This window comes from Pinus tabuliformis, chromosome X, assembly GCF_031772625.1.
Source record: "Pinus tabuliformis cultivar Carrire ecotype Pingquan chromosome X, CPIR1, whole genome shotgun sequence".
NCBI classification, from domain to species: Eukaryota; Viridiplantae; Streptophyta; class Pinopsida; order Pinales; family Pinaceae; genus Pinus; species Pinus tabuliformis.
Window position 1 is genome coordinate 1,538,325,576 of NC_142308.1, and position 10,674 is coordinate 1,538,336,249.

The following is a 10,674-nucleotide window of genomic DNA, read 5'->3' on the forward strand; positions in this document are numbered from 1 at the left end:
TATGTAGGTGGATTAGAAATGCATTGCACTATGTTGTGGTAGGTCGCGGGGTCGAGCCCGACCTCCAACCTATCTGCCATACAAAATTTTAAAGCACCTTTAGGAGGACATGTGGCAAGCTCCATCTTAGCCACATGTCACCTCCTGATTGGCCTGGACCCAAAACACATGGAACAATAGGACATCACCAACTCAACAGAATGTTCTTAGAATATTCCAAGAATATTCTAATAATATTCCAAGAATATTCCCCTTGTTACCTTATTGTGGCCACAACAACCAACCTATTAAAATTTTCCCTGGTAGCAATTTTGAATGGGTCCCCTAGAAGTTGATCTTGCACCCCTCTGAATGATCTGTTTTATCCCAGGGATTTTAATTCTTTGCCAAGTCAAATCTTCAATTTTTAAATGGTTAAGGCCCCCTTGATAAATCCCTGCCACATGATTCATCTATAACCCTCTCTAAGCCCTTCATTCCATTCCTCATTGGAACTTTTTCGACCCATGAAACCTTATATCGCATCATTATTTCCATCATAACTCTTTACAATGGAAATACTTCGCAAAACATGCACAAATCACCCCTTTTCCCCTATCAGAATCAACACTAAGGCATGATGTTCACTGTTATACCCCGAACCTGACAGTATTATTAACCATATTTTATATATCAGGTCCAGAACCATATCGCATATCACAATCAGCGGGGTCTGGGGTTTTATATAAGGCGCACTGTTGTCTTCTATACCCGACGGCATTATTAACCATATTTCATATATATCGGGTCTGGAACCATATCGCAATCGGCAGGAGTCAAAGCTGAGCCATAAGGCCGATGTGATATAGCGGACTCGACAAGACTATCAACTATAATACATACATTATCGGGTCCGCTTCCCCAATCGCTTATCCCAATCGGCGGAACCCAGGGGTTATATATATGGTGCGCTATGATATACCAGACCCACCGATAACTATGAATTCGGGTATATATTATTTCAAGTCTGGCCTTGTGGTCAGATGCGGTTTTCCCATGTATAACCTTGTATTTTTTATAAAACGTTCCGGACCCGGTTTTCAAAGGAGAGTGTTATACAGCTGACTCGAAAGGATTATTAACCCGGCTCATATGTATTTCGGGTTTGCCTCCCCAATCACTTATCGCAATCGACAAAGTTCATTGTTTATACATAAAGCGATTTGCGATACGGCGGACCCGCCGGTAATTATAGGCCCAGGTATATAAGATTTGAAGTTCGGTTGTACGGCCTAGCCGCGGGTTTTTCCGTGTTTTCTAGTGTATTCGATAAAAATGCTATGGTCGCGGTTTTTAATGCAAAATCCCATATGACGGACCCGATAGGGTATAGGTTCCCACCTGTAATATTTCAAGTCCAGATTTCGGATCCGGTTATGTGTTATGCAAAGATTTTCAATGTAAATCGGATTTACGCTTGCAGGACTCAATTAGTGCATGAATTAAAAAACCAGGGAGAGATTCTTTCACACTTGTTCCTTTTGATGTTATAAAAATTTAATGAAGGAAAGATCTATGTTTTTTAAGCATTTTTATCATATTTGCATAATCATAACTGATATGAATTATTGTTGCAGGCAAATTCGAGCAGAGCTGATAATGGATAAATGTAAGTTATATCAAGATGACACCCCTGCACCACCGGTGTTGATTTTGCAAAACACACTCTGCAAAAGGAAATACGGACCACCATAGTGCATAATGGAGGCACTCTCTAAGTTCAGTAGAAGCACCCATGACAGCACTGATCCATCAAGATGTCATCACTTCCAAACACACCTTCAATCATGCTAGATGCGGGATGATAGGTGCAGTGTTTTCAGTTTCCTTCAGGAAATAATAGGGGATAACGTCTGCTCTATATAGGTGCGAAGAGATGACATGCAGTCGTTCTCTTTCAATCAACATCTATTCATTCCCCAGGAAACGAAGCACTCCAGCAGATATACCCTTTACATGTCAGCGGTTACACTGACTGTGCTACGTCAGCACATTTTGATTTGTATATTGAAAAGAAAAGGGGAATTGAAGAGATCAGGGGAAGACGAAGGGTCATGGCCTGAGGCATAAGTATTACTTCCAGATAGGAGAGGAGGGATTTTTTGTTTGGAGAGAACAACTTTGATTTATTATGAATAAAGAAGACTGTTTGGTTCAATGAGGAGCCTTTTGTTTCAGATTTAAGGTCCTTTGCTTTTATATGTTTTGAAATAGGGTGTTGTTGCTGGCATAAATACAAATGTGTTTTGTTTTTGTGCATATTGATAACAATACAGCTTATGATTAGCCTTGGTTGTTTGAATGTAATTCTTCATCATAGTTAATTCATAGGCAGTCCCTGATTTGAAACTGTGTTAGACATCAATTGCAAGCTTTATTTGTATAAATAGGAATGTGTATTCCTGTATGAATGATTTGATTGAAATTTAGATTTGATGCAACCTTGTTCTTATGTGAACCATTAATTAATTCGTTTGGACTTGGAATTTACCTATGATGTTTAATCTCTCTTTTGTTATGCTCCTACATGATAGATTAGGATAGTTAGGACTATATTAGAGTAGCTAACAGTAGTGTAGATAGGATTTGATGCATATAGGTTAGCTGTTTCTTTTGTTGATTTAATTGAAGTCTTCCTCTATGAAGCAATCTATCAACACCTATAACAATTCACGAGGTCCTTTAAAACTCGTCCACAACTTTTTATGATTTCATCTATAAATGTCATGGATTCGAAAATATTAATGCATGGATTGTAAAGGTCGAAAAGATATTTCCTCCCATTTGGAAAAGCCTCATTTCGAAGAAGAGACACTGTGGGAGTATCCTATCACTCAAGAACAACTAGTCAGAGTACTTACTTGGGCTTACGCTCGTTCCCTCTCTCAGCTCCCCATCTTTCACTCTTTACCTCCAACAACTAAAAGAAATCGAAGGATCTATTCCATAAACGAAGAGACCTCTGCAGCCCCGTCTCTTGAAGATATTGTGCTAGAGTCTTTGCAAAGTATAGACACTCCTTGGGAAGAAATTCCTGAAGATCCACTTTTTGAAGGCAATCCTTGGCCCAATTTGCGAAATCCTAATAAAGAAAGCCTCGAAGAAACCTTCAACCAGAACATCCCTATCCACAATATGGCTAACGCTCCTCTTCCAAGTGGGAACCAGCTTCAACTGGGTGGGAACCAACTCCGAACTCCTCCGGGAGCACTCCCACCCTGGCTCGCTCAAGATGTTGTAGCGATACCTGGGCAGCAGCATCCCTTACCCAAGAATGCAGAAAGAGTACCGCCTAAATTCGACCCTGAGAAGGGAGACACCGTTGATAACCATATTCACTCTTTCTTCTTCATCATGTGCATGTTTGGGGTAGCCGATGAGGATATAGTATGTCGCCTATTCCTTTTACTCTGATTGGTGCGGCCTTCACATGGTACTTTAGCTTGAGAATGGGATCGATCACCTCGTGGGTTGCCTTTCAATAGGCCTTTTTAGACAAGTGTGGTGAGGACAAAACCCCTGCGGCCTTAGTTCTAGAACTATCCCATTTGAAAATGGAAACCAAAGAAAAGGTCAAGGATTTTAACATCCGGTTCAACACCTTGTTCAACAGAATCCTGGCTAACACTATACCTACCGAGGAGGTGCTCATGGAATTCTACATCACTGCTCTCCCTATCCCTACTGCGATGTGGGTCAAAAGGAGTAATGCACAAACCTTACAGGGTGCTATCGATGAAGCAGTACAAGTCAAGAATGAAATGATTACTCACATCATGCCATCATACAACCAGAGAAAAGAAAGCCTCTCAAGCGTCCAAGAAGAATAATGGGAGTGATAACAAAGGGGCTGAAATCAAAGAAAAGGATACCACAGATGTAGAAGGTTTGCGTCAGATCATGAAGAAGTTGACAAAAACAGTCATTGATATGAAAAGGAATTCTGGAGAGAGTACAAGCGGGAGTGGAGGAGAGTATAATAATAGAAAATCTTTCAAACATTTCTATCGTAAGAAGACAGAACGTGGTCATGGTCCACTTGCACTGCCTACTCCACCCAATGAAGGGAATTTAAATACATAAGAGTTGGCTCTTATCGGATCGATCCTTAACCAAGAAGAACCTATAGTGGAGCTAGAGCCAGAACAAGAAAATGAGGAAGAATACAAAGTAGAAGAGCCCTTGGAAGAAGAATCTCAAATCAATGTACTGTGGGATTTCTACACAAATGAGAATGATGACGATGAAGGAGATAGTATGGTAGAAATCCACACTAATGAAATCCATACACGAAGTAAAGGGCCACTCGTGGGCGTGATGAAGCCTATAGATCAGAGAAAGAAAGATGTTCGCCCTTTGAAGGTATCTACTCCCAAGGTTCCTGTTGAGAGGAATAATCCTAGTGGTGATTCCAAGAGTACACCAGTCGTGAGCTATCCTCAGAAAGAAAATGCATCTCCAAATGCAACGAAGGCGACCCACAATGGTAAAGTCCCACCTAAGAATGGAAAAACCGGTATGTTTACTCTGGCCTATCCTGTTTATAACATTGATTACAATATTGTGGATGATCTTAAGAAATCTCGATCTAATATCAAGTATTTTGATTTGTTAAAGTTAACGCAGCAGATAGATCTGCTCTTAAAAGCTATGAGTGAAAAGAATAGAAAACCTCCCACCATTCCAAGTAGCCAAACCCAGAAGCCGGTCTCCAGACCTGTTAGTACTCCCAATATAGCCCAAAATCCAGCAGCCATGGAAGCCACCCTATCAAAAATGAATCGAAACCCCCAAGATGTCAACACAGCCATGATAGGAAAGAAATCAAAATCCATGACTCCCCCTTTCCTTATCACATTTGAAATATTCAACATGAACGTACACAATTTCTTGGTAGACTCAGGTGCCTCGTCTACTGTGATGCCTTACGTTGTTGCTAAAAGACTTCATGCGATACTTGAGAAAACTGGAACTCGAATCATGCAATTAGATAGGACAAATGTGAAAGTAATTGGGGAATTGAAAGATGTATTGATTCAAATGACTACTAAACCACAGTACACACAAGTCATTGATATAGTTATAGTCGAAATACCTGAGGCTTATGGAATGCTGCTTAGTAGGGATTGGTCAGCAAAACTAAATGGATACTTCTCAACTGATTGGTCCCATCTCTTGCTGCCTCAAAAGGGAAAAGGTGATATGCTGAGAGTTGATCGAGAAAGATACATGAAGTATGTAGTGACTAAGCTAAACGGTCCCAATGAACCTGTAATGTTTACCAACTCTATCCTTGGGAATTATAGCTTCAATGTTTGTGCCACAGAAACCTGTTTTGGAGAATTCCATACATAAACAATTGAAGAAACTGCAATAAACACACAATTGGAAGCTCTAGCCTATAATCCAACTGATGAACCACCTTGTAATATAGAAAATGATAGAACTGGTTTCGTAGGAAGAAATTCAATTGATGTAACGCTAGACTCTATATTTTGGACACTCTATTTTAATGGCTCTAACTGCCTTGAAGGTGCAGGTGCTGGGAGTGTTCCTGTTGATCCATAAGGGAACCAACATTTGATGGCCATCCAGTTGGAGTTCACGTGCACCAACAACACGGCAGAATACGAAGGCTTTCTGTAGGGCCTGAAAAAGGCCATTGATATGAAGGTAAAAAATCTTGAAGTTTTCGATGACTCGTAGATAATTTTGGACCAGGTAAGGAAGAGGATACACTGCAATTCGCCATGCCTGGTAAGGTACCAACATGAGGTATGGAACTTAACTGATAGTTTTGATTATTTTAATATCACATACATACCTCGAGGACAAAACGAATATGCCGATCTGATGGCTAGTATGGTTGCAAAACTTTATCCTGATTTTATATTAAAGAAGAATAAATGTTATGTTGAATTGATTTTCAGACCATCCGTGCATGATAACATCTCAAATTGGCAGGTGTTCAAAGATGACGAACAAATACTTGAGTTCTTTCACTGCGAGAAGACATTCAAGAATGCAATCATTGATGAAAAATTGCACGTCAGGCTTATAAATGAGAGGGAAGATGAGGAAAAGGATCAGTGCAATATGATTCCCAAGTCATTTGTCAAGATGGAGCACTTGTATGACATGCATGGTAAAATCAAGAATCCAACTAACTGCAAAACACATAGCTCATCCATGAAGTATGAATCGGTTAACCTTAGAACCAAAGAAGACCCAAAAACTGTCAATTTGGGCTTGGGGTGCTCTCCACAAGAAAAGGTTGCATTTGTCAAGCTATTTAAAGAATACAAGGAAATATTTGCATGGACATATGGTGACCTAAAAACTTTTGATACCAACATTATGCAACATGTAATTCCTCAGGAAAAAGAGGCTAAGCCCTACCAACAAAAGCTTCGCAAGATGCATCCAAGCCTAGAACCATTGGTGAAGAAAGAATCAAACAAAATGTTGGATGTTAAAATCATTTTTTCGGTCAGACACACCCGCTGGGTAGCCAATCTCGTGCTAGTAAGAAAGAAAAATGGAGACATCAGGCTATGTATCAATTTCAGAAACCTGAACAAAGCATCGCAAAAAGATAACTATCCTGTCCCTTCTATGGAACACATTCTTCAGTGCGTTTCTGGGTATGAAATGTTGTCCCTATTAGATGGGTTTTCCAGATATAATCAAGTGTTGGTATCTAATGGGGATCAGCTGAAGACAACCTTCAACACTAAATGGGGCACTTACACATATCGTAAAATTCCTTTTGGACTTATTAATGCAGGCACCACATTCCAAAGAGCCATGGACATAGCTTTCCAAGGATTGATCAACAGTTCAGTAGTAGTGCACATGGATGACATTACTGTGTATTCATATCGCAAAAGGGATCATATGTATCACCTAAAACAAATTTTCAAAAGATGTCAAAGATACGAAATATTGTTGAATCCCAGGAAGAGCATCTTCGCAGTCACAGAAGGGAAACTATTGGGTCATATCCTCTCTAAAGAAGGGGTTTTTATTGATCCTGAATGATAGAGACCAACATGAGAATACAACCCCCGGCAAATAAAAGGGCAATGCAATCTTCTTCGGGAAGATAAATTTCATTAGGAAATTTGTCTCAGGCTTCGTAGAAATAGTGCATCCTATGTAGCTAATGCTGAGAAAGGACATTGTGTATAAGTGGAGCGATGAAGCTAAGAAATCATTTCACCAAATCAAGGAGGCCATCGCAGAAGCTCTTGCATTGGTTAGCCCCAATTTCGGCAAGGAATTCTTCTTGTACACTTTTGCTTTTGATGTTTCATATGCCGCAGTTCTCACTCAAAAAAATGATGATGACAACGAAGTCCCTATTTCTTATATGAGCTCTAACCTTCAGGGAGCAGAACTGAACTACCCAAACATGGAGAAACAAGGCTTTGTGGTTTTCAAAGCTGTAAAACACTTCCGCCCTTATTTATTAAAGGCCAGGACTAAAGTAATCGTTCCCCATCCTGTTGTAAGAGCCCTCTTCGTGTAGAAATAAATGGGTGAACGAAGAGGGAATTGGATCACTGCACTTCAAGAATTCGACCTCGAGATTAAGCCGGCAAAGATAGTTCGAGGGCAGGGATTGTGCAGGCTAGTAGCAGAAGCCTTGGTGGATAGAGAAGGGGCATCCGAAGAACCAAAAGCGTGGAGCATGCAAAATGAACAAGTAGAATTCAGGGAGGAGCCCCTATGGATTAATGAGACGCTAATGTGTGAGAGCAAAACATCGGAAGCCCTTTTGGATCCTGAGTCGTGGTATTATGACATACGCTTTTATCTCACATGGGGAGCATGCCCTGAACACATGGATGCATCACAGAGGAGAGTGCTCAGATTGAAATCTAATTAGTATCACTTGGCCAATGACACATTATACAGAAAAAATTATGATGGAATCTGGCTGAGGTGTTTGGAAAAGGATGATGCCGACCATGTCTTGAAATAAATGCACAACAGCCCAGCAGATTGCCACTACGGCGGAGAGACCACTGCTCACAAAATATTAAGAGCCGAATATTATTGGCCCACAGTGTTTAGAGACTCGCATGCCTATGCTCGGAAATGCAAGGTATGTCAAACTACTGCAAGACGAGAAAGAAAGCCAGCCATTCCCCTCAGGCATGTTATGATTTGTCGCCCATTCCAGCAATGGGGCCTAGATCTCATAGGCGAGATCACTCCAAACTCTTCACAGCAACATAAGTATATACTCACAGCGAACGACTACATCACTAGATGGACCGATGCCATACCGCATCGGAAGGTGAATGAAGATGAGGTAATATCATTTATTAAGAAATTCATTATCAACAGGTATGGCATTCCTGACACTCCCATATTTGATAATGGTTCTTACTTTTCATCACTGAAATTGACTAAATTTTCTATTGATAAATCAATTCACATAAGGTATGTGTCGAACTATTACCCCCAGGGAAATGGAGTTGTAGAGTCCTCAAACAAGAACCTCATACGCATAATTCGTAAATCTATCACTGACAACCAAAGGAACTGGCACAATTCTCTAACAAATGCCCTTTGGGCCGATAGGTTCACCCCAAAAGTGGCCTTAGGAAACTCCCCATACTTCCTCGTCTATAGACAAGAAGCCATCTTGCCTCTGAACGTTACCCTTCCCTCTCTACAGCTCTCCCAAGCTTCAAGAGGAACCCCTTTAGCCTTACTTCAAGAGAGGATCAACCTAATGATGAGGTTGGAGGAATTGAGAGATAAAGCCATAAATAAATTCAGAAATCACCGAATGATTGTGAAGATATGGTTTCATTTCCATCTGGCAGGAGATAAAGATTACCAAGTAGGAGAGCTAGCCCTGAAATGGGACAAGTTGAATGAGCCAAAGGGTAGACACACAAAATTCGAACACTTATGGTTGGGCCCATTCTAAGTTGTGGAAAAAATTGGTCAAGGAACTTACAGGTTGAAAACTTTACAGGGAGAAACTAAAAAACTCCCTGTTAATGGCCAACATCTGAAGAGATACTTCTAGTAGCCACCACATGGTGGTTACCTCCTGAGTAGGTTAGAATTCATTTTATTTTTGTTGTTAGTTTAGTTACATTTCCGTCTTTTCCTTTATTGTTTTTCTGCAAAGTTTATTTTCCTTCTGTTTTGAATTGCAGTCCTTTTCAGCCAACTGATTTTGGTCCTCCAGTCTCGTTTTTACCTTTTTCAGATTGCCCCTATTCGCCACCTTCAACTTTTGCCTCCGTCATTAACCTGTTGATGAGTCTACTGATCCTAAATCCATCATTACCTTGCAAGTCAAACAAATTTTCAATGAGACCATGAGGACTATAAAATCAGACGTGGAATTCAAACTGAAGCCACTCATTAGCATCTGTTGGGAACTAGGCAAGATCTGTTGATAACTTGGATACCTGGAACATGTAGGGGCATCTTTATAAAATGAAAAATGTGTAACTACAGCTGGACTGGCATGGAGGAATGCTACATTTTAAATAAATCCCACTCAGACCTAGCCTATGCTTGCCTACAGGTTTGCAGTTATTCTCCATTGGTCCCATCCACCACACTGAATTCTCCAATACTTGTCATCTACAAGTAAATCTCCTTTCATGGGCTAAACTCACTATCATATACCATGTGGCAAATCCAATTGTGCTCTAGTCCTTGTGCCTGAAACTGGAAGGACTTATTTAAAAGAAAATGAAATGTTAAGTCCTTGTGCCAATTTGGAAGGACAGGTTGTTTGGGAAGCCGGTTAGAGTAAGGCTTGTTGTTGGGCTCAGAGTACCAGTTGACACAGCAAGCCCAACCTTGATTAAGTGGTTTAAAAATATGGCATGGCCCATGACTGCGCCCCATTCAATCATATGAAAATATAGCACTGAAATTCTCATATAAAGTGCAGAAAAGCATATCTACATCAAGTTTAATGAGCAATAAAGAGTTGAGGTACACACCTAAACAAGTATTGACAGACTAGTGATGGCCCCGAAAGGATTTTTGAAAGTAGGAAACAGGTAAAGGAAGGTCAATAAATTCCATAATATTACCATTGGAGAATGTCTGTCAAAACCATATAAGTAAGTAGAATCTATTTGTCTTTATCCCACCTGAAGCAATTAATGTTGAAGTGGAACCCATGCCCATCCATCTGTACAGTTTGCATTTCAAGTTTATCTTACACCCTGATGTTCTATTGATCCAGGGTTTATTTGGAAACAGAGATAACTGGTTCACCCAGTAGTTCGCCATTTTTTGTGGCCACAACAACCACCCTATTAAAATTTTCCCTGGTAGAAATTTTGAATGGGTCCCCTAGAAGTTGATCTTGCACCCCTCCGAATGATCTGTTTTATCCCAGGGATTTTAACTCTTTTCCAAGTCAAATCTTCAATTTTTAAATGGTTAAGGCCCCCTTAATAAATCCCTACTGCATGATTCATCTATAACCCTCTCTAAGGCCTTCATTCATACCTCATTGGGACTTTTTCGACCCATGAAACCTTCTATCGCATCATTATTTCCACCATAACTCTTTACAGCGGAAATACTTCGCAAAACATACACAAATCACCCTTTTCTCCTATCGGAATCAACACTAAGGCA

General features: G+C 40.3%; 1 pseudogene; it reads left to right on the forward strand.

The window, feature by feature from the left end:
• Positions 1 to 1,646, forward strand: part of LOC149145912 (CDPK-related kinase 3-like) — a 193,332-nt pseudogene extending 191,686 nt beyond the window's left edge.
• Positions 1,647 to 10,674: the final 9,028 nt, after the last annotated feature.